General features: G+C 45.5%; 1 long non-coding RNA gene across 1 annotated transcript; it reads right to left on the minus strand.

The window, feature by feature from the left end:
- Positions 1-1,687: 1,687 nt before the first annotated feature.
- LOC133262451 (uncharacterized) lies at positions 1,688-12,336 on the minus strand. The gene is made up of 3 exons (XR_009741317.1): positions 10,401-12,336; positions 3,978-9,598; positions 1,688-3,944 (listed from the first exon to the last, which is right to left on the minus strand). It is a non-coding gene; the product is annotated as an uncharacterized LOC133262451 (long non-coding RNA).
- Positions 12,337-22,931: the final 10,595 nt, after the last annotated feature.

The following is a 22,931-nucleotide window of genomic DNA, read 5'->3' on the forward strand; positions in this document are numbered from 1 at the left end:
GGTACCCTCGTACCCCAAGCTCCCACGAAGTTATCACTGGCCTATTTGGCACGTGCAGGGGCAGAAGACAGCTCAGTCTGTGTTTCCAGCTCAGTGCTTCATGACAGCTTGGCCCTTCATTTGCAGCGGAGGCGTTTCTTCCGCTTGGGGTACTGTTATTTATTGGTATTAGCCCCTCGCGGCTCGAAGGGAAGCCCCACTGCACCAGCCTTTGTGCACAGTGAGACTCGTGGGCACAGCGCAAACAACCAGCACAGCAGGCGAGGAGGGGAGGGAGAGCCAGGCAGGGCCACGCTGGAGAAGAGACTCACTCCAGGTTGTGGCCTCAGGGAAGCGCAGCCCTGTGCAGGTGCCACGTTTTGACCACTGCCTTCATGGGCACATGGACACCCAGACACACCGCGGTGTCCTGGCCAAGAGGCGAGCCCCGATCTGCAGTCAGAGAAGAACTAGCTTGTAAAAGTCAATCACGTTCTGCACAGCTAGTAAATATTTCACGAGGTTCACAAAGCCTCAAACTCCACAAGCTTGGCAAAGCCTGACCAGCTGCTCTCCTCAAGAGCTATAAAGAGCTGGGATCCAACACTTAGCTGGTGATTTGCTGAAGACACACAGGGCAGAAAAGAAACCAAATTCACTCTGTTTAGACTGACATTGGCTCCCCACTGTTGACAGCAGTCCAGATTTGGGGTCTGGTCTTTCTCCCACTGAATTCAACAGGGAATTTTTCCATTGGCTTCAATAGGGGCAGTAATAAGCCATTGTATCTGTCAGTGCACATTGCCAATGGAAGACAAACTGGAATGGCTAAGTGCTGTCTGTAATAAAAGATCTTTTTTTCCCTCCCTCCTTCTCTCCCCCAAGTCCATTTTCAGACCATAACCACATTTTAATGAATAAAAAGTTGTTGTTTCAAATCCTTGCAGAACTGCAGCCCCTGCCAAGCCTGTTTTTCTTCTGGAAAGACAGATGCATGTGCTCACATTATGGTAGTTGTTTTTTGCGTGCCATATATTTCAGTGATGTTCATGAAACTAGAATTAGTGACACTAATAATGACAAATCAGAGGGCTAATATTGTTTAACCCTGTTAAAGAGTGTTATTACATTCACATGTTCCCACAGAGTAAATGCTGTTTGGCTTAGACATATGTCTTGCTGTTTATTTTTATGAATCAGAAATGAATCAGCAGTCAGTCTAAGAGTGTCCCATAGATTTATTTGTCTCATATACCACTTTAGAAGGGGGAAAATATCCCACCAGGGTATAAAATAATCTTGTGCTCAGTAGAGGCATACCAATATTAAATTAATTCTAATCAATAACACAGAATATTGCAGCTCTGGAAGGATTTGTCCCAGAATGCTGAGCCATTGAGGAGATTAGACTATGCTCCTGCTGATGTAATACTCATTCCTATTCAGATGGCGAAGACAAAACTACACCTTCAGATTAGATCTGATGTGTGCGGCTGTCTGGTTTTCACTGTTTATGAGCAGATACACAAGTGCCTTTTTCTCAAGCCAATGCGTCTTTCAGGATGCAAAGAGCAAATGCACCACGTAGTCTGCAGCACTTACATCTTATTTGTGGACAAGACCTAGAGTAACTTAGAGCTGGGAAATTGTTCTCTCTCTGCACTGTGCTCAGCAGATAAAGAAAATAAAATGACAGTCACTAATACAATGCTTCCATCCGTTTCTTTCTTCAATGCTCAGGGACTTTTGAGAAAAGGGATTCTTGGACATGACATTGAGAAGAATCCCCACTCTTTGAACTGTTAGATCCCTAATTTGCCCAGCCCTTGAATCTCATTTGTAAGCAGCTGACAACAGGCATGGTAATCTCTGCCTTAACAAAACAAAATCAATACACTGCTTCAGAAATTTGACCAAAAAAAAAGTTATGTAAGAGGTAAGAAAAACATCACACTTTCTTAGAGCCTTAGACATTCCAAGAATTACAGAAGGTAATTTAAATTCAACTCAGCCGCTACTGTTGCAATATTGAGGTTTTAAAGTCAGTTTATTTATATTTTAACTTTGCAGTTTCCCATAAGGCATGGTCAAAGTCTTTAACAGAATCACTGACATTAGGAATTCTCGTCCTCCTTTTCCCTTGCTCCTTATCAAGTGTACTTTGTTTCCTGCAATGGTTTATTGGGACCATCTGCATCTCCTCCTGTTTTCTCTCAGGCATGGAGATAAGATTTCACCTTTGGATGTCTGGTTGAAGTCCAGCTGGCAGTCTGGATGTGTTTGGTGGCTGTGGCTCAGTGCCTGTTGCATGCGTGCGCTAGTCTCACATGGTGGCGACAGAAAAACCCACGTGAGTACCACCCTCTGTGTTCAGGACCAGCTTCATTTTCCTCTTCAAAGCCAGGGCCAAGAGCTTCAAACCTGGCTGCCTGAAATATAAACTCCTCCAAGTCCTTATCTGAGTGAGTCAATAAATGGCTGTGGCTTACAGAGACTGCGAAGCCCTCACAGATATAGGAAGGGAATGGCAAGGCCTGCTAGGATGACCAGTGCAGCCTTTCCAAACCAATGCCCAAACTGCTTTCCAGACTTTTCCAAACTGCTTTTGGGCTGAATTATGTCCTTGCAGCTCCCCTCTCTCTGGGCACTGCTTTCCTCACTTCTGATTCCACTGACTAACCTGAAATAAGCTCAATTGCTGACTGCATCCTCCTACTTGCAGTGCTCATGGTCACATAGAATCATAGAATAGGTTGGGGTGGAAAGGACCTTAAGATCATCCAATTCCAACCCACTGCCATGGGCAGGGCCACTTCACACTAGACCATGTCACCCAAGGCTCTGTCCAACCTCGCTTTGAACACCGCCAGGGATGGAGCTTTGTTAGCAGCAAAATCAAACAGGGCATTTCCACCCAAAGTTGCCCAAGAAGGGGAAATTCCCATGGCAAGAGATACCACTTATCCCATGCAGCTCAGAGCACTTTGGATGCCTGGCCATCGTACTGCTCTCCTCTTTTACTGGTTTCTGCTTTATTCAGTACTTTAACATGAAGCAAAAAGCCTTGATTTCAGTCTTTGGAAGTGGTAATACTCTGCTGAGGCCAGCCCAGCTGGGTAATCTGGTTTATTTGCAGCTGAGGCCTGATAAACACGCTGCAGCAAATGGTTAGAAAGTGAAATCAGCCTCCACCAGACGGAGCGGGGGGAAGGATGGGAGAGCTCTCCTTCACAGTTTATCTAGAAACCCTGCAGAAACGTGGCAGGCTTTGAAGATAATAGGAGCAAAGACGGTTCCTTTCTTCTTGCTTGCCTCCTCCTTTCCTCCCTTCATTTTGGAGACACATTATCCACATGGAGGGTCAAGTATGTGGTTAAATGAAATGTTTTTGGAAAGCTCCATGTGAAGATTTGCAATGCAGACAAACAATCTCCAGCCTCCCTGCACATTTTCCCAAGGAACCGAAGGAACACCTTGTACACTGAATCTTTTGTTTCTTTGGTTCGTTCCTTCTTATTCTGTGAATATTTCTCTCTTTTTTTAGTATCTCATGAAATGGAAGAAACCACTAATCTGTGCTCTGCCTATTTCATGTTTTAGAAAAGCCAAAGAGACAAATCTGTAAAAGCACTTTCTCTGTTTGTTAGATTGTTTTTTCCCTCTTAAACACAGGCTGCAAGTCTCAGAAGTCAAGGACTTGAGCTTCTCTTTGTTTTTAGTGCCTGGATGCTTCTACTGTGTTAAAGTGTCAGCCCCAGATAAAGAAGGGAATGAAAACAGAGAAGGTCTTTTCAAGAGAAAACGTCTGTCCTTCAAAGTCTGGAGAGGTAGAAGTGGATTTATAGTCCCCTGGGCAACGTCCAGGAAATGTTTTGGAGCCTTGAGGCAAATTGTGGATGCTGAAGCCACGGTCCTCAGTGGTTTTGTGTGTCCTTAATATTGTGCTGAGATCTGAGCTGTGTGTCCTTAATATTGCGCTGAGATCTGAGCTGCTTCACATCCAGAAAAAGGAAAAGCACATTAAACCTGGAAAAGGAAGGGGTAAGACAAGGTCCTTGCACTGTGGGCTGCTGCAGCAACATCAGCAAGAACCTTGCAGGAAGGGTCTGTGTATGGCCAAGGTGGCAGAGGGAGCAACTGGCCAGGACAAAGAGGCTTTGGGCTGGAGGCTGCAAGCTAAGAGGAAGTTCAGAGCTGTGAAATTCAGACTTTGATCTGAAGAAACTGCTTGCTGCTTGAGCAGACTAGGTTCTGCAGGTCAGGATGCTGGCTTGGACCACCTCTACTACAGAGATACAGGTTAACACTTTCCTGGCCAGGTTTGAAGGAGCTATTCCTGAGGTGAGCTTCCCATCACATACCTCGAGGCAGAGTCAGTTACTGCTAGAGAAAGCAAGCAGCACATCCCCTGTCCCCTTCAAGCATAGCAGTCAAGGTCAGCAGGTTTTGCCCTGTCCTGGGCCTCTGGTTGGCTCTGCCTCTTCACCCAAGGACCCCGAGACTAACCACAGAGGGAAACCATCTCTTGCCATGTGCCTCTCCACTTCCCAGCTCCCTCCCCTAGCTTTTCTGAGGATATCCTGAACTCAGGAAGGTCTGGCACGGATGTACAATTTCTGGACCTTGACAGACCTGGTGAACGTGGGCTTTTCTAAAGCACCTCTGTGTGAGTATCACAGCTTATATAATCATTTCAGTTAGCACAGCACAGTCTTGCTTATTTGGACTCGTGATTACCTGAGAACCAAGGCTGAATTAATTTAAAAGGAAAGAAAAAATGAGTGTGTCTCCTAGCTGTGGAGAAAAGTTCGAGGGAAATGTGGACTTCTCCATTGATTTTCCACAGGAATATTTCTGATGTGCTATTTTCCCTCATCAACTTTTTATTTTAACAACATATGGTAAAGCAGCTCTGCCTCAGTGTGGATGTGCAGGACTTACTGAGCAATGCTGGCTCCCTGCGCTGCAGACAGCTCGGATTATTTTAAAACACCAGCATTCATAATTGCACTATATGCGGAATCAAGATTAATACAGAAGAGTTACCATAACAACAACACCTCGACGCGGGGCTTGCACAAATACCTAACACATCCTAGGGAGTGGATTCAATACCCTGTTGGGTGAAAAACATGCAGCCTTTGAAGAACGGACCACTGCAAATGGTGGTGCCTGAGGAGGAAATCTGTCCAGGAGAAAAGGCTTTAGCAAATTAATTATTAGCATTTTATTGCTATTTTAGCTAACCAGTGGCTGGGACAGCTACTGTAGGGACTGTCACCCACTTCCTGGCTGATGAGTCCTACAGCTCAGCACATGGTGGTTCATCATAAGGTTTATGGCAGCAGAATAGAGCTCTGTGGTGCTGGGAGCTGCACAGGCACAGGGCAGCAGGAAAGGTAAACCTCCCATCTTCCAGAGCTGAAGCTAAAGCTGATCCCAGCACACAGTTGGAAGAGAAACAAAACACACAAAGTCCTAGTGGCAAATGACAGATTATCTTCATTAATATGTGCTTTTCTTGACGTAAAAGTGTATCTATCAAAAATAACCCAACTGGAAAAAAAAAATGTAATGGGAGCAAAGATAAAGGGGAATAGCACAAGGAGGAAGGCAGCAGTGACGTAGGGAAAATGATGGACAAAGAGAGGTGACTTCACCAGATTAGCTGAAAGAGACCTCCATCCTCACACCCAGCAGTTGCATCTGAGCCTTCAGAACCTTCAGAAACCTCTTACTGACTTCCATGCTCCATTATTATTGCAGTTCTCAGATAAAACACATTTCAAAAGACCATTTGGCCTACTGAGAGGTTTCAGTTTTTAATTTAAGTGAGATTTTTGTTGGTGTTCAACATTTTGCTATCTATCTTAATCCCACAGGGTTTTTTTCATTCAGAAGCCAGGTAGTTAAACACCATGCAGTTTCTTTCCCTTTCAAGGTAATTCTTCCACCTAGGTCAGCTACAATGAGGCACTCTCATCACAGTATTCGCTTCCACTAAAGAATAACCTGACTGAGCAAACTCCCCTCCACAACCACTGCATCTTCATTCTTCTTCTTCGCCTTGCAAACAAAGTATCAGGCTTTAAGTTTCCTCTGAGTCTCCATATGGGTGGCTCTAACAAAGACCTCTGCTCTTTTATTTATTCCCAGAACAAGTGCTTGATTTTGCCTGTAGTCCTTCACTGCTATTACACAAAAAAAAAAAAGAAAAACGAGCTCAAGTAATTTCTGCTCTGCTTTGATAGTGATATTCAGCAATGAGATTCTTTGTGTGAAAGAAACCCAGGAAAAGTAGCTTTTCCTAGCATTATAATTTGCTATAGTTAGGTGTTAAAGTTTTCAGCTGAGCTGCTTGTGATAAACACTGCATATGCTCCAGGCTGCGTAGGTTCCTGCTAGCTTTTCTTTGTCCAGGTTACCAACATAGTAGTTTTAGGTTCCCAGTGCAGCTAATGGAGAGCAAAAGGGTTTTTAAGAGCTGTGATTTATCCCACTTAAGATCTGAATCATTCTGAGGTGTCTCTCTTCCCCACTGAGTGCAAAGGGATCACGGGAAAAGTGCTTTGTGAGCTGACACAGACACTTTGTAGGTTGGATGGTGCCTGCCCTACACTGCTCACTACCACAATAAATATGAAAGAAAAGCAAAACAGAATAGCAGGAGGTAGATGAGGGGGTTTGGAGAGATGAGGCACTGGCTGGAAATCACGCAAGGCACTGGGATGGGAAGAGAATCCGGATCTCTTGATGAAACCCATTTTTGTGTGTTTTCTACCGCAGGGCTCTCCTTTCTGTCAAACAAAAGGAATGTGATTGTGTATTTCCTTTTTCTCTTCCCTTCCAGTTGTTGCATGTAATTAAGAACTTACATTTTTTTCCAGAGTAATTGCAAGACCAGAAACCTCTAAGTCAGATGGAAAGAACTAAAGATTTCAGCCAACGTGAAGTAGCCAGAAAAATAAGCATGTGGGGAAAAAAAACCCAACATTGTGCAAATAAAATTGCTGAGGGAAATACAGAGATCACATGAGGAGGGCAGATAGGGGCATTGTGCAAAGGATAAGGAAGGAGAGTTAGGAACAAGGGAGGGCTGCTAATTTTGCTCTGTAAGCACAGCTGGTGAACAATTCTCATTCCCATTCTTGCCCCTGCTCCCCAAGGATTGTGACCCCCGGAGCACAGCCACACAAACACTTGGTTTCGCGCTCTGTACAACCGCGAGGATCCCACGACCTTCGGCAGCAGGGACAGGAGGGAAGATGGGAATCAGGGGTGGGAACCTTGCCAAATGGATCTGCCACAAGGCAATGAACTGTCCTGCCCGTGGCTGACCTACCTCTTGCCTCTGTCTTGCTTTTGCTCTGGAGCTGGAAATTTCTGCCTAATTCGTTGTGCCAAAGGCCAGATTAGCTGTTTGTGTGGCTACAGAGGCAGAAACCTCTAAAAACAGGGCTAAAGTGATTATTTTATGTGACCCAGACTAGATGACCCCCAGATGTCCCTTCCAACCTAGTAAAAGCTGCAAAGATTCAGGGAAGCATTTCTACCCTGTGCACTGCAAAAGCATCACTTCTAACAGTTGTTTCTTTTCACTATCAGAAAAAGACCTAGACCTAGATCTCAGGGACTCAACAGCCCTGAAATCTTGGAGCACAGAGAGGGTCTCTACAGATGGATCATCAAGCTACTCAGTGACAGGTAAGCCTTAATTTTCTGCTTGGCTGGGGCTTGCCATACCAGCCTTTTCTCTCCAGTGTATTTGCCTCTTCAGGAAAAAAACCCGAAGCCAAGTGAAGAGAAGCTGCAAGCGCTGCAGACCTTGCTTCTGCTGGTGTCCCACAGCAGTCAAGGAGTGATGATTGCAACATCAGACCCGTACAGTTTCTTCACTTGTTTTGAAACTGTCTCAGATGGGACTCACACCCCAGCTTTCTGTGTCATTTCTTGGCTGTGTTTATAACCACTGTGCATATGACCTACAGGTGCTCAGCACATCCAGAAATACAGCTAAAACACACCATGCACACATGCTGGTTTGCACAGGTCAGATTGTTCTCCTGCAGAATCTGGCCACACAGGGGGAAGGAGGCAAAGTGAAGAGCAGGAGGCATGGGACTGGTGTTCAAAGCTGTGCACATTGTGCACAGCATAGCTCCGGGTCACAGGCTGAAGCCAGCAGCATCCTGTGTGTGTGCAGGAGCATGAGGCTTGGATCCTAGTGGCAGGAACAGCCACTGTTCCCATGGAGGTGGTCCCTGGCTCTTCCAGTGCTGATCTGCATTGCCACAAGTGCCAGCCTCATAAAGATACATGTATCTCAGCCTGCACCACCAGCATGGGGTACACACACTAGTAACGACCTCCCAGCTCTGCACAGTGCTCACGGGACCCATGTCAAGTGGCTTGACTTCTGGAGTTGTGCTCACATCATTAGGCCAGTGTATTCTGGAGGCATTAAGACTTTATTATACCCCCTTACAAGCTTAACGGCACTTGGCACTAAGCCTCTGTGACAATTTTAATCAGCGTGGTTAGAGGGGGCCCTTATTCCAGCTGCTGTGTTTTAAACCAAACCAAGATGAAAATCCCGAAGCCCAAGCACAGTGAGGTTAGATCAACCTGCCCCCTTTAACCCTGGCTAGTGAATTAAGTCCTTAATAACAGCTGGGAAAGGATCTCTGTGTCACAAAAGAACAAACTTTGCTCAGAAGAGGTTATCAATGGGACCCCAAGAGACCAGTCACTGTGAAGCTTTACTTCATTCCAGAAATGTTTTGGAAGCAATTACTTCATCTTGTTCTTTATTCACAGGATTCACTTAACTGATGACATTATAGCTCAGTCCATTAAGTAAATGGGTTATAAATTTTCTCCAAGTTTTGAGGAAGTAACGTTGCAGCCTGTATCACTATCCTTGTCAGCAGTCAGTGGGGACAGGGACAGCTCTCCATTTGATCAGTGAGGTTTACCTCTGCTGAGATCTTACCTATGACATATCTGGCTCTGGGTCTTTTATAATGTTTGAGCAGGATTAAAAAAAAAGGAAAAGAAAAAAGAAGAAACAAGAGTTATTTTCACAAAAATTCCTGGCAGCTGTGCTGTTTATTATGAGAGGAAAACAGAGCAAGAAAAATTGGCATGTCATTTCTTAAATGAATTTATATCCTCATTTCCTTTAGAAAGTGAATCCATGCTCCATCTAGCCATATTCCATCAGTCTGCAGGGGCAAAGTCTGCAGAGCACAACTGAAATACGCAGCTGTAGCATAGGCCAGAATGCCGTATATGGCTTTCATAATAAGCTCCTCACCCACCCTTGCTGCCGGTAGCGCTTATAAAGGTTTTATTTTCCATCAGTTAGCCATGCAGCAGGTCTTAAAAGTCAGCAGCAGCTCAGAAAATCAGGGACACATGATCCAATCCTGGTCACCGGGGCCAAAATGACTCTGAAGGCTCCTGAAGCCATCACTGTGCTACGTCCATCTGCTGAGAACCGAGTCTCGAGCTGCATTCATCCCGTGTCCCTGTGCCATGGCGGGGGGGAGTGGTGCCAGGTGCTGCTTTTATTGTTTCTGTACAATGTCTCAGTATCCCGAGGAGGGGAGGCGGCAGGCTGGGGAGGAGAATTGCCAAAAGAGAAGTGAATTCGGGAGGTTTGGGGAACTGTCACAGAATGCTGTCAGTCAAAAGAAGTTTTGCACAAAATCTCCAAAACAACCTCTTCCTCCTCCACATGCATCCGCCTCCTCTGAGGGGTGGTGGTTAATATACTAAATACAACACAACCGCTTGGAAGGCACTTTTCGTTTTGAGTCACCACCTTGCTATTTTTGCAGCCGCAAATACAGACTGGTGGAGTTGATGTCATTAATCTGGTACATACAGGAACAACCTGGGGAGCCAGGGCTGGATTTCTAAGGGAAACAAGAGGCTCCCGGGAAGTGTCTTCTGGGGAAGTCAGGATGCAGGCAGTGCACTGTATCAGTGCCAATGAAAGGAAGGAAAAGAGGATATTAACACTCCAACGTCATTTCTGGTTGACTCCGGTTTGTGTTTTAAACCACTACGAATTACAGAAAAGGGGTGCAGGGGGAAAAGAGAAACATTTCATTTGCCTCCAACACAAAAGGGTTTGTTCTAGATGCAGCCTTTTTATTCTTTTCATCTGAAATCTTAAAAAAAAAAAATACCCAGGAAAGAAATTTCAATCCCCAAAGTTATTTCAAAATGAAAAAATCAAAGGCTCCTGTTCCAGCAAAAAGCTCACTGGGACTGGGTGGCAGACAGGGTGGGAATGCCAGACATCAGTCCCTGGAAGCCTGACAAACACAGGGGAGGGCCTGAATGCAACAAAGCTGGGACACGAAACCCACAGAATCTCCTGATGATTTGGGTCAACATATGGCTCGATGCACCATCTTTGGCCAAGCTCGACGTGTTTCAGTCTCCAGGGTAGCGTATGTGATTTTCTCACATCAGAAGTGGAGAGCATTGATGGCACTATGGAAGGAAAAGCTACTCTCACCATAATTCATACATGTTTCTGTATAAATGGGGTACTGAAGTGCTGTTTACTTATACAACATCTGATCTGCAGCTCTCCTGGATCTACTTAAAGCTCAGAGGAAGTGTTTTGATTGGTATTTGGGCTGTTGCATAAGAAAGCAGTGCAATTGGTGTTAGCCAGGGTCCTGCAGTCACAGCAGAGTGTCAGCGCGAGTGCGAGACATTTCCCCTGACAGGGTGTTGGGTCTGCACACCCGCCGAGTGCAGGCTGATGTCAATGGGGCTATTATGATTTCACCCAGCCTCGCTGCTCCGGCTGCAGTCTCCCTCATTCCCTGAACAGCAGGGAAGGTCTAGACTGGAGCTGCGGAGATTTCCACATACACACAGACAAGCACAGGTTTTTTTTCCTGTCCTGCCAGTTTCACCAACCATGAGAGCAATCCACAAAGCACACGAAGGCTTTCTTTTCTCTGTCCTGCTTGGCTGGCTTTTCTTAGCCTGTCTGAATGGCTCTGCTTAGCCTAACCATGCACAAACAGAAAACACGTTTGAGCCTCTCTTCTAGAAGAGTTAAACTTTGGGAGAGAAGAAATCGGGTAGAGGGTAACTCTGTGGGATCGAGAAGGACAGTTCAAGGCTGGGACTAGATATGCAAGAGAGAAATTTCCCCAAATACCAGTTTTTCCTTTATACAGGGGATTAACATCTGCATTTGGATGTCAGCTCCCCTCCTGACCCTCTTATGCCTAGGGACAATCGCACTGGGTCCAAAGCCTCCAAACATGGGGCTCTACTCCACAGAGATCCTCCATAGCACACAGTTTGCCTGAGTACTGGGCTGCTGCCCTTCCTCCACAGAGCAAAGGCTTCCTCCAGGATGGGAAGGAGCTGTATTCAAGGGTAACTTACTCTGCTAGAAGAGAATCCAGCATCTGCCTTTGCTGTATGCTGGGTTGGGATCTGTCCACTTTGCACCAGAGGAGCAGGCAGAAATTATTCAAGCGTTACCAGTCCACAGTATGCCCTGTAGGCAGATGTTCTCCTGCTGTGTACCCTGTGTTTGCGCTGGTGAAGCCAGAAGCATCTGAGAGCTCTCAGCTCTCTCCTTAACCAGGGTCAGGACAAGCCCTGAGTCTGCACAGCAGAGGGAACCATGGGAAGACAAGCCACAAGGGAGCGGTAGCTCAGGTGGGAAGAGAACTGCTGCAGCTGGGTCCTTCAGCAAACCATCTCTCAGCCTGGTGAGTTTAGATTGCCTCTGTGCAGAGAGTGCCCTCATACATAGAAATAAACAGAAGACGACACAATAACTTGAGCAGGGATTTGCCCTGGCACTGTTAAGTCAGGATGCTCAAACATTAACAACTACATAGCAGAGACCCATGTTGAGGTTGTTCCACCCTGGGAGAGCTTTCAGCCTCCCACAGTCCACAAGCAAGCAGGAACAGCAATCACAGAACAGGAACTTTTAACAGGGCCTGGAGCAGGCATGGTCTTTGTCCAAGGTGTGCAACACAGAGCTACTTGGCAGCCCAGGTGACTGCTGCAACATCTCCTTCATGACTCTGCTCTATGAATCTGCTCAAAAACCCCAAAACACAAAAAAAAAAAAACCCAAAGCAGCAAGGTCAGAGAAAGCAAGAGAAAAATGCTGCAATGATTCACGTACCTGTAACCAAACTGAGAGAAGCAGCCATGACCAGAGGCATTTTCAGCAGACGATACTATGTCAGCAGACTTGGCTGCTTTTTAAGTTCATTTCCTTGAAAAGGGCTGATGTTAACATAGGCAACAATAAAAAGTTGATAATAATCTGAGTTTTGTCAACCTCAGGGTTTAAAAAGAAAAGAAAATGAGGGAAAGCGACAAACACCCACACGCACAGGAGAGAGGACCTTCAGGAGGAACACAAACACCAGCTGGCTTGGCTTGCATTTGATATTCAATTTTTCTTTAGTAAAAAAGCATATAAGAATTAATTATATTAATGAAATATTGATCCAAACTATTAATACACTGTAAGAAGAATAAACAATTCCATCTCCTGCTGCTCCTATTTGTAATGAAGTCATTTTCTCTGTTTTCAGACTCTAATGCAAAAGCAGAAATCAAAGCCTTCTCTCTGCCCTGACCTGGTGTGCACTTCCAGCCCAGTGCAGTTGTTCCAGTTATTCTTAAAAAACCCCAAACAAATCAAAACCCCTTCAGGAAACGAAAGTTAAAAGAATACTTGTTTCCTTTAATGATCCCTCCTTCTCTGATCTGTTTAACATACTTGCATCAGGTGTTAGAGTTGGCATCAGCTGCTACTGTATTGGTGAGTATTTGCTTTTCTATTTGAGTTTGCACAATCTCTATCTCACAATGGTGCATGCCAACAATTTCTGTGCTGGAAAACAGAGAAATAAACACTGGAACAACTGCTCTGCATTACTGCATAGCGACCAGAGAGAATTATTCCCCCCCTTCTTTCCTAATGACTCACACCTTCCAAAATCCCGCAATCTAAAGTCCTGCTTTTCCTCTTGATGTCACTTCTTTTTCGCTCTCCAACTCACCAACTTTGTAAGAAAAAGATTTACATCTCAGTCCTTTTTATTCTTCCTTTGATAAAAGTGACCTGATCCCCACAAGAAGCAATGGGGAAACCTCCAAATGTTTCAATTGATCTGTTTGAAGCTCAGCTGAACCTTTAAACATCCCACCCTTCTGCCTAATCCCTCCACAAGCTCACATTTCTTCTTTATCCTCCATGGGCTTGTCTACAGGGAAACACCTTCCCAAAACAGCTGTACCAGAATAATTAACCCACTACAGATAGACCAATAAAATACCCTGCCTGGATATTATTCTGGAATGAAATTTATCTTATTCTGGAAGCATGTCTCTGTGCAGCCTTAGCTTTTATTCCAGAAGCTCTGCAGCAATTCATCCTGGTGCAGCTTGCACAGAGCAGTTACCGTTACACAGATGTGTCAGGAAATTACCCTGCATAGGCGCACCAGGAAGGACAATCTGCCCAGTAAGGGCTTGAGAATTACTTGCCAAAAGAGACTGGCATTAGAACTGGGGCTGTTCACTTCCTGCCCAAGCTGTTTCGCTCTTCACTGTCCTTAACCTTGTTTAATATCAGCCGAGGACAGTGAGAACTTCGGAGCATGCAGCAAATACTTGAAATACAGAACAAACCTGGTTCCACTGTGGTTAAAGACCATCACCTTTGCTTGCATTAGGTGTAAAGACCTGTAAGATTTTCAGACATATGACTGCTACATGTGCTTGTCCTGAGATATATGTATGTCTAAGGGGAAGTTTCAGTGGTTCAAGGTTTTATTTTCAGTGCCTGGCCATCCCTCTGGCTCCCTCCCAACAAGAGCCCAGCAATGCACATTCACTAGCAGGCCTTGGTGAGAGCTTTTTGGTTTTTCTAAACCATCACCTAGTCCCCAGAATCCAGAGGAATCCAGATCCCACTGTGGGATCTTCCCAGGACCCCCCGGGGATGTTTGGAGTTATCACAGTACAGTCAGGAGAAGGCAGCTGGGGCGAGACAGGGGAGGACGCATGCGACTGCGCTGATGGTGTCAGCACCAGCTCCATCACCTCTGCCTTTGGCAAGTTCTTCTCACCCTCATGCTTTGGTTTCCCACTTTTCTTCAGTGGGAATGTAATACTGCTGCAGGGATTAATTAATTGATGAGTATAGAGAGTCTGGAAAGTGTAAAGCACTACACAGGAGTTAAGTGTTATAATTAGGAGCAATTCTGATCTTGATTACAATGAGGTAAAGCTGGAAGTCCTACACCATAGAAAGATTGAAACTGATAAAAAAGAAAGATCAGAATCAGGGTCTTGTGATTTTAGATGTAAACTTGGGGCAGATTCCCTGCTGAGGTACATCTGCAACTGTAATAAGATCATGGAACATGACAACTTGTCACTTCAGTGAGAGATATAGGGAAAATGCCCTTTAAAAAAATTAAACAGGAAGGAAATTTTTACAGTGTTTTCTTTGGCTCTGAAACATATGCCCGGGGAGAAACTGTTCTCAGCAATGCAGTGGATCTTGAAATATTTACTGGGTCTGGCATTTAACATAATCTTTCTTGTATAAATGATATAGAAAAAAACACATATTATCTTAGGCTGCAATCTAGTGTGAGGATGAGATGATATTTTAATAGGGCTGCATTCATCAGCTGTAACAAGAGAGGAAATGTGCTCCAATCCAACATGCCCTGTGGGCAATGTAAATAAGAGTGACTTCGACCATCAGATAAGTACTGCAATGGGAGGCAGACAGACGGACAGACAGACTGCTAGGGAAGGAAGGCAGTCTGGGGAGGGTGATCTAACTGGGACAGGTAGGGCACACATTGCCCGCCTTACCTGGATCCCATCTTCTCCCTCTACTTCTGACTCTCATAAATGCACCCAACAAGGGTCCTCCAGGAAACCTGCACTTTTTCCTTGGCTTGCAGTGGGATTTGCATGTTGAGCCAGTGACACTGCCATTTTCAGAAGTAATTAAACTTTTAGTTATGCTTTTTAATAGCCAGTAGCTACTGCTTTGCAGTTTTGTCAGATGCACCATGGAGCGGAGCCGTGGACCTCCAACTGTTCTTCAGACAGGACCCAAGTGTTTGACCACACAGCTAGCAAGGGGGTCTGGACATGTGCAGCTGAGCTTATAGCCACACGCCATAGTCGCAGGTGAAATCAGAACAGGGCAGTACATTTCAGAGCTACAACGACATCCCTTCAAGGTTTTCCAACACGACTCAGGAGAAGGAATAGTGAAGAGGGAAAGGCCCAGATCCTCAGCCATTATCAAACCTGCAGACAGATTTATTCCCAGGAACACTCAGCTTTCAGGCTGAGCACTGGTCATTGTACAAAAAAGGGAAAGTCATCATATACAGGTATCCACAGTAAAACTGAAATACGAACTCCCCAAAGAGCACTTGTGCTGGAGCACACGTTGTATTGAAAATCATCAGGGAAGCTCAGTGAATTGTTTGTGACCTCAGGCCAGTTGCTTCATCTCTTAGTAGTTCAGACAGGCAAAGTCACACTGAAACCACAACAACCTCCCCATTGCTCCTCTCTGCACAGGGGACAGGGGTGTGGAGAATGAGTGTACATTTTCTGAACAAATTCAAAGGAAAAAGAGGCCTAAATAAAACATGAAGAAGTTAAAAGGCAGCTCATTGTCTTCCTTGCCTGCAGCAGGGACATCCGAGTGAGATCCAGATGGATCCCTCAAGCCTTTGGCATTTAAAGGACCCTAACCTGCCCAATGTAGTCCCAAGATTCCCTTGCACCCATTTGCAGAGAAAACCAAAGACCCTGAACACCAACTGCTCATCAATTTGCATTTCCTCTCCCACAGTTTGCCTGCTGGCTCCTCTGGGTGGGAAGACAGCAGTTTGTTATTATTTTCTAGTCATTGCTTGATCCACCTGCTGTAGGGACCATCAGCAGACGACAGTGCACAGGTCAAACATCATTAAACTGTAACATCCACATGATCAGTGTCAGGACGTATATCTGTTCCCAGTCCCTGTAATGTCACTCCCTTTCAGACACTCTTTAATTGGCGTGGTTAAGACACAGCATTGCAAACTCTGAACATCAACAGTATATAGGTGAAACCCTCAGCAACTTAAATCTCCTCTAGGTATCAAAAATGTGCCATGACAGTAGCTGTCACTGGCGTGAACAGTTGCATCCAGCAGGGTTAACACAAACACACTTCAAGGTGCAGGAGGCACATTCACAGCCATCACTGAGGCCAACTCACATGCACAATGGTGACAACGAAGCAGCCTGCACAAGCAAGACCTGCTTCCACGGTGAGTGTGACACCATGGCTCTGCATCTTCTGGCATAGTTTGCAAAGGCAGGGTGGCCTCAAAGGCATCTTTCCCTTTTCCCTACCGTGGGATGCTCAGCAGCCAGGTCAATTCTGAACATGGGTTAGCTTTAGCTTCAACACTAACCATCATGTTGAGACTGTGTTGCCCACCTAGCACTGCCAGAGGGCAAACCACTTTGCCCTCATGCCCTGCCGCCCAGCAGCACGTGGGACTCAGCCCCCGCAGAGGTTCCATGACATCCCAGTGCTTCCCCACTGACCTGCACTGCCAACAAGGTACAAAACAGTAGCACCCAGTAGCTGTGATTTTGGCTTCTAAGGGCTGACCATGACTTCAGCAATTCAGGTAACCGCTTTCAAACTGCTGCTAATTGCTGTTAATTTGTGTACCCAGCAGCCCAGCTGGACTCACAGAGGGTTTTCAGGTCCTAATTTTATCTCACTTTTAAAGCAGGGTCTGAACCTCCAAGGTTGTGACTTCTTCAGATCCCCTTGTTATGAAGTTATGAGAAAACATTTGTGGTCGGGTGATTTCCTTTTGCCCTAGACAGCTGTCAAGAGCACCAGAATGGCCCAAGGCAAAATGTGATGTGAGTGTAAGGAGTGTCTTAAGCCAGTAAGTTAGAGCAGTGGGTTAGAAAGCCTGAGGAAAAAATGAGCCAATACTTGCTGAAAATCTTCCTATTCTGCTAAGCTTCTTTAGTCAAATTCAATGGCTCCTCTCCAGGCCTTCAGCCTTCTCCACACCTTAGGAAAGAGCCTTATTAATCATTTTGCTTCTATTGTTTAATTATCCTGAGCATCAGCAGTTCAGATCAACACTTGGCTCTCACAAAACAGATCCCAGCCCTCTCACAAACTGCAGCATCCTGGCAGCTCCTGCTGCAGGAGAAGCAAGAGCTTTGCAGACAGCAGAGGCCAAAGACTGAGGTCTTGGTGAGCACGAGCCAGTGCAGCACTCACCCCTGCATCACACCATACACAGCAGCACTGTTCCCCCCGGCCAGCCAGAGCAGGGCTGCCTTTCTCTGACTAGAGCTGACAATCAGGAGCCTTTTAGAAAGTTTAAGCATCTCAAAAGCATTGTCACAAAGTACACTTCAGCTACAGGAGGTCAGCCACTGCTTACAATCCTCCAAGTCAATCTCTGAAATGCAACCAGACTCTTAAGAGCCCCCACAACAACTCCAGGTGAACCAAAAGGAAAGTATCTGTTGCGCCTATGTTGTTTGGAGGGAAAAGGGATTAAAAATCTCTTTATTACAGCCTGCTACTTCTACTAGAAGATTTGTTTAATGAGTAGTGAGAATGGATGAAACCTCTCCACCAGATGTTAAAGAAGGAGTGGAAAAATGGATTAGCAACTGAGACAACTGCCACAGATAGTGCTTGTCTTTAGGGGGCTGGGGGGGGGGAGGGGGGAATATCTCAGTTTTAATAAACAAATGCACATTTCCTTACTCCAAAAATATTACCAACTGAAAGAAAACTGCTTGAACAGCCACTACTTTCAGTGCTATTTGGGAAGAATTTTTGCTTGCCAAATTCAAAAGTTTGGGAGAAACAGGAAAGGAAGCAAGGGGCATTCATACCTGATTCAACATTTTTGCCAACAGGATGGGTCCTTGGCTGTGGGCATCAGGAGCATCTGTTGCTGTGCACAAGGATGACCCCACACAGTTTGCAAATTGCTGCTCTTCAGCTGAGGAGTGCTGCTGTCAGAACTGCACTGAGGCCAGGGGACTTGGGCAGTGCCTGCCCACATGGGGAGGTCCACTTGCACCCCAAGATCCAGCATTGGGCCCACTTACACCCTCTGTTCCAACTGGATCAATCATGAACCGCAGCTTCCCTGGATGTCCGAGCCCCTGCCTCAGCACACCTCATCTTCCTAAGCAAACATTGGCAAGACAAATACAGTTGTTTTTCTCTATGGTAGCCTTTACACACAAAATCATTTTACTGGAGTGCTCATTTTCATTCAGTTACAAACTTAAATAATGTTTCTAATAATAGCAAGGGGGGTGTGTGTGTGTGTGTGCTATAAAGACTCTTAAAATTCGGCTTCTGCTTCTCCTGCTAAGTGACTGTGCACAGAGCTGCCTCTCTTTAGAGGTGTCAGTAGGGGTCTTTCATGAGGCATTCACTGAATACAGACTGGCTGCTTATTGGGTAATATTTTATACAAAGGCTGAACCTTTATTTAATAGTCAGGAGACTTCTATTGATTCATGCAGCCAGTAATGGTGACTGAGAGCTGGGATTGATTCACTGGCACCTGCTGGTATCCAGGGTTTGATTTCACTCTTTACAACCTCTTCCTTCTGCTTCCCCTAAACACACACTTTCTTTAAATACAAAGGAATAAACCAAGAAGGCCATTTTTTGGCAATAGCTCTACAACTGTAATAAAATTCACATCTTACTACATGTCACACCTGCAGCTACTGCAGACCCATCTACAACTTTCTAAAGCCTCTCAAATTTCCCTCCATGCCACCTATCTTTATTTTTTAAATACAAGGTGAAGTCAAGTATAAGAGATACAGGAAAACAGTGTATAGTGCATGACAGCTACAGTGCTCAGAAATTAGCTATTCCCTGTCCATTTTATACATGTCCATACACATGTACCCAAGGAGCAAGGCCCGTCAAGCAGTGCAGTCTGTAGGCACCAGCTGACTCCAGACTCATTTCGGGACAGAGATGGCCCAGGACCTGGAACAGGGCCACCCAAACCATTTGGCAAATGAGTCTTTGCCAGATCCTGCTGGTTGTGCTTGCAGAGATGCAGACACCAAAGGTCTCGAGCTTTGCTGTTAGTGGTCTGAAACCATTACCTTTGATAGTGGGTCTCTCGCTCCCTGATGACTCTTTAAGAAGTGCATATAGCAGGCAATGAAACAATGGACCTTCTTCCCACTGGGAAGTCTCCCTGGCTCCTCAAGCCAGCTTTGTCCTCCCACTTCCCCTAATCATCCTCCTGCCCAACGAGATTATGAGATCAGGTGTGAAGTCTTGGCCTCATTAAATCAAGCGTGACTTTTACCACTGATGTCAGTGGGCCAGAATTTCCTTATAGGCCCTATTTCCTCAGGCCTAACTAATGGCAGACAGAGCTTCACCTGGGGTAAAGCTGGGTTACTGAAGGTTTTAATTCCTCAGGGGGTCATGATTTGACACTTGCAGACACACCCCTGCTTGCTTCTGTGGAACTGTGAGCCCAACGACACCCAAATAGTTGAAATTCATGCTCTAAGGCCCAACCCACCATTTCTTTCTTTTTCTTTTTTCTTTATCCTTTGCTTCACTATCCACCTTTAAAATCTTTTTTCCTTGGAGCCCGTCAAAGCTGCCTCCCCAGGGCTCTTCCCTATTGTGTGTGTCCTCATGCATCCCTTTGTAATACCGAAGCCATGCAGTTGATGCTCAGACTGAATTAGAAAGCAGGCCTCTGTCTGATCTGCAAACATACCTCCAGCCTTATTTTCCTTCCCTTAATGTATTCCAGTCTATGCTTGTATAGTTAAAATCTTCAATTCCTACAACTCTCTCCTTTTTACATGCCTGTTTTATTTGCACAGTCATTTCACAGTCCAGTTGTTCTTTCTGGTCAGGTGGCCTATAAAATATTACTAGTTTACTTTCTGAAACATCTCCAACTGCAGCCCATAATGACATAGCAGCCCCATTCCAGCCTCTCTCAGATCCCTGCTTTCAAAAGCTAATAAATCCTTTTCCTTTTCAAATAGCTCTCTCTTCTCTCATTCACTTTTCTTCCTCCCCAAACAATCTAAATGATCTCTCCTCTTTAATGTTAATACCCCTGTTATCTACTAAGGAAACTGCAGCTCCATCCATGCCTATTTCCCAATGGGCAATGCCTACTCCTGCATCCACACCAAGACACAACAATGAGTATCCTTCTCCCATTCCCTGTACAAATATAACCTCTTCCTGACTGCATCTGTGACTGATGGCTTTGCTGTTCCGGACCAGGGCTGGTTCTAATTTCTGTCTATCACCCTGCAAGTCTCCACGTCACCAACTGCTTCCAATTTGTCTGGAAGGAAGGATCTGGTTAGAGTCAAGGATTTCAACTTTTTAATGCATTTCTTCCACTATATCACAGAAATCACAGAATTGTTTGGGTTGGAAGGGACCTCTGGAGATCATTGGGTCCAACCCCCCTGCCAAGGCAGGGCCACCTTGAGCAGGTTAAACAGGAACGCATCCAGGCAGGTTTTGAATGTCTCCAAAGAGACTCCTGGGCAGCCTGTTCCAGGCTCTGCCACCCTTAATATAAAGAAGCTCTTCCTCATGTTGAGGTGAAACTTCTTGTGTTTTAGTTTATCCCTGAAGTATATTTAACTAGTTTCCCCCACTCCCACTGTATGAATCATCCTTCCACCTGTGTTGTGGTGTAGACTGGTAAGATGAACCGAGTGCTTGGGGTTGAAACCATCCCTGAGGTTTTCATCCCATACCTTGACTCCAATGCCTTAAATTCCTCCAACTGCATTTTCTTAGCACATGTTTCTGCTGCAGTTGGACAGTGACTAGGCGCTCAGGAGGCCCTTCTGCCCAGCCAGGTCTCTGCAGCTCTATCAGGTATGTGTAGTCCTATGGGGGCAGACACAGCTTTGAGCAAAGCCATGGGCTCTCCCCTGCCTTAGCCCAACCAACCTGCAGGTCACTTGCACATGTCCCATGGAGAGCTGTGATGAAATGCCTTCCTATTTCCTATACTAAACCTGTGCAAGGATGCTGCAGCACAGACTCAGCATGAGCTGTGAAATACCCTCTGTGTTTAGCCTGCCGGGAGCACCACACTGGGTGTCCCGGCAAGATTTCCTGAAGTAGCCAAATGAACAAGTTGCTCACGAACAACTCAAGTCCAGAGCTTCCCAAACAATGCTCAGAACATCCCTGGAAGCTGGGGTGCCCATGTTCTTTTGTCATCACTGATATGAGAAACTGTAAGGACCAGCAAATCCCCTCATACTGGGGAAGAAGTCAGAGGAGATAGGAGTGGCTTAGGATTTGCTCCATGTGCCAAGGGTTACTCATGTGGTTTTAAGCATCAGGCCAAAGTTTGAGGAAATTTACTCTACACTATATTTAAGTATGCTGAAAAGAAAATTTGGCCCTAAATTAGTTTAGTCCTATGGTGACTGTAAAATGTGATTTACATGTATTTGTATTACTGATCTGGAGAAGAGCTTGGTAGGGATGCAGAGGGATATAGCCAACACAGTTCACAGCACCCAGCAATCTACCCTGCTCACTGCTCCAACTTCTGATTTGCCAAAAAGGAAGAGAAAAGCAATATCCTTCTTTTTCTCTTTTGCAGCTGTTTGACTGAAGTCTCCACAGAGCCCCATGGGGCTCCTGGAATCCAGGGAATCACCTGTATTTGCACCACAGGAAAGCTCTATTAATGCCATTGTTACTACTGATACAGACACCCACAAACACCACTACCAGGCTACACACACCCTGCCAAGCAGCCAAGTGGTTCTGAGCCAGGCTGCGGTCTGAGCCTTTAACATAAGCCCTGGGAACTCCTTGAGAAGATCAAACGCAGCGAGTGCCCGCCATCCCATCATTCTCCTCTGCCTTATGGGCTCTTCCAGTTTCCCAGTTGTAATCGGTGCTGATTTTGCAAACTGGGCCACACCTGAACCTGTCAGGCTGCCTACAAATGCACCACAGACCCAGAGCCCAGTACCTGCTCAAGGGGCTGTGCGATGATACAGCTGCTGGTAGCAGTGCAATCTCCATCTGGGCCCAATGGGCTTGCGGTGTTTCTAGCAAGCACACAGCCTACGTGGTACCTTTACAGCACAGCCCTCCAGGAGATCTGTGACATCTTGGCTGGAGCAACTGTACTCCAGTGCTGTTAACTGAAGAGAGGACTGGAATTTCCAGCCTTTTAGCCCACTTGTGTGAAGCTGGGAAGAGCCAGAGCACATCTCTTCCTACAAGTCTTGAAAAAGCTCCCATTGTGGTTCCCCATCCCTGGTGCCGACACGTGTTGTTGGGCCTTATCGTGCAGCAGTTGGTCTTGGTCTTAAACGGGTCAGACAGATCTCACTTTTACCTAATATCCCCTCTCAATCCTCTTCCAGTCTCCAGCTGACATTCCTAAAAATATGGGAATCTGCTTTTCTCAGTAAGCCTCAAAAAATAAAGAAAGGCTTAGAAGAAGTTTCAGGAGAAGTGATGAATAAGGACCGAGCCTCCCATAGGCACACACCTTGCATTAGGGATCAAATATAAGACTCAAAGTCAAGAGCTGTGAAGGGTTTGATCCTGCCACTGATTTTAAACCCAATTAATTTTACCTCTTTATCTATAACTTTTCTTATCTGGAAAATTGGCTACTAAGGATAATCCAAACCCATACATTTTCTGATCTCAAACTTGCTGACAATTGTGCAGTACTCTCAGGTAGAAGGGTGAGTTTATTAGTGGTTATCTTGTCACACAATAAAATTGTTAAAATGTGGCGCTTTTTTCTTTGACACAGAAGTTTTTACCATCATTTACAAGAACA

The sequence above is a fragment of the Pezoporus flaviventris genome, unplaced genomic scaffold (assembly GCF_033815535.1).
Source record: "Pezoporus flaviventris isolate CSIRO_AGI_PZ_B2104156 unplaced genomic scaffold, CSIRO_AGI_Pfla_v1 ptg000213l, whole genome shotgun sequence".
NCBI classification, from domain to species: Eukaryota; Metazoa; Chordata; class Aves; order Psittaciformes; family Psittacidae; genus Pezoporus; species Pezoporus flaviventris.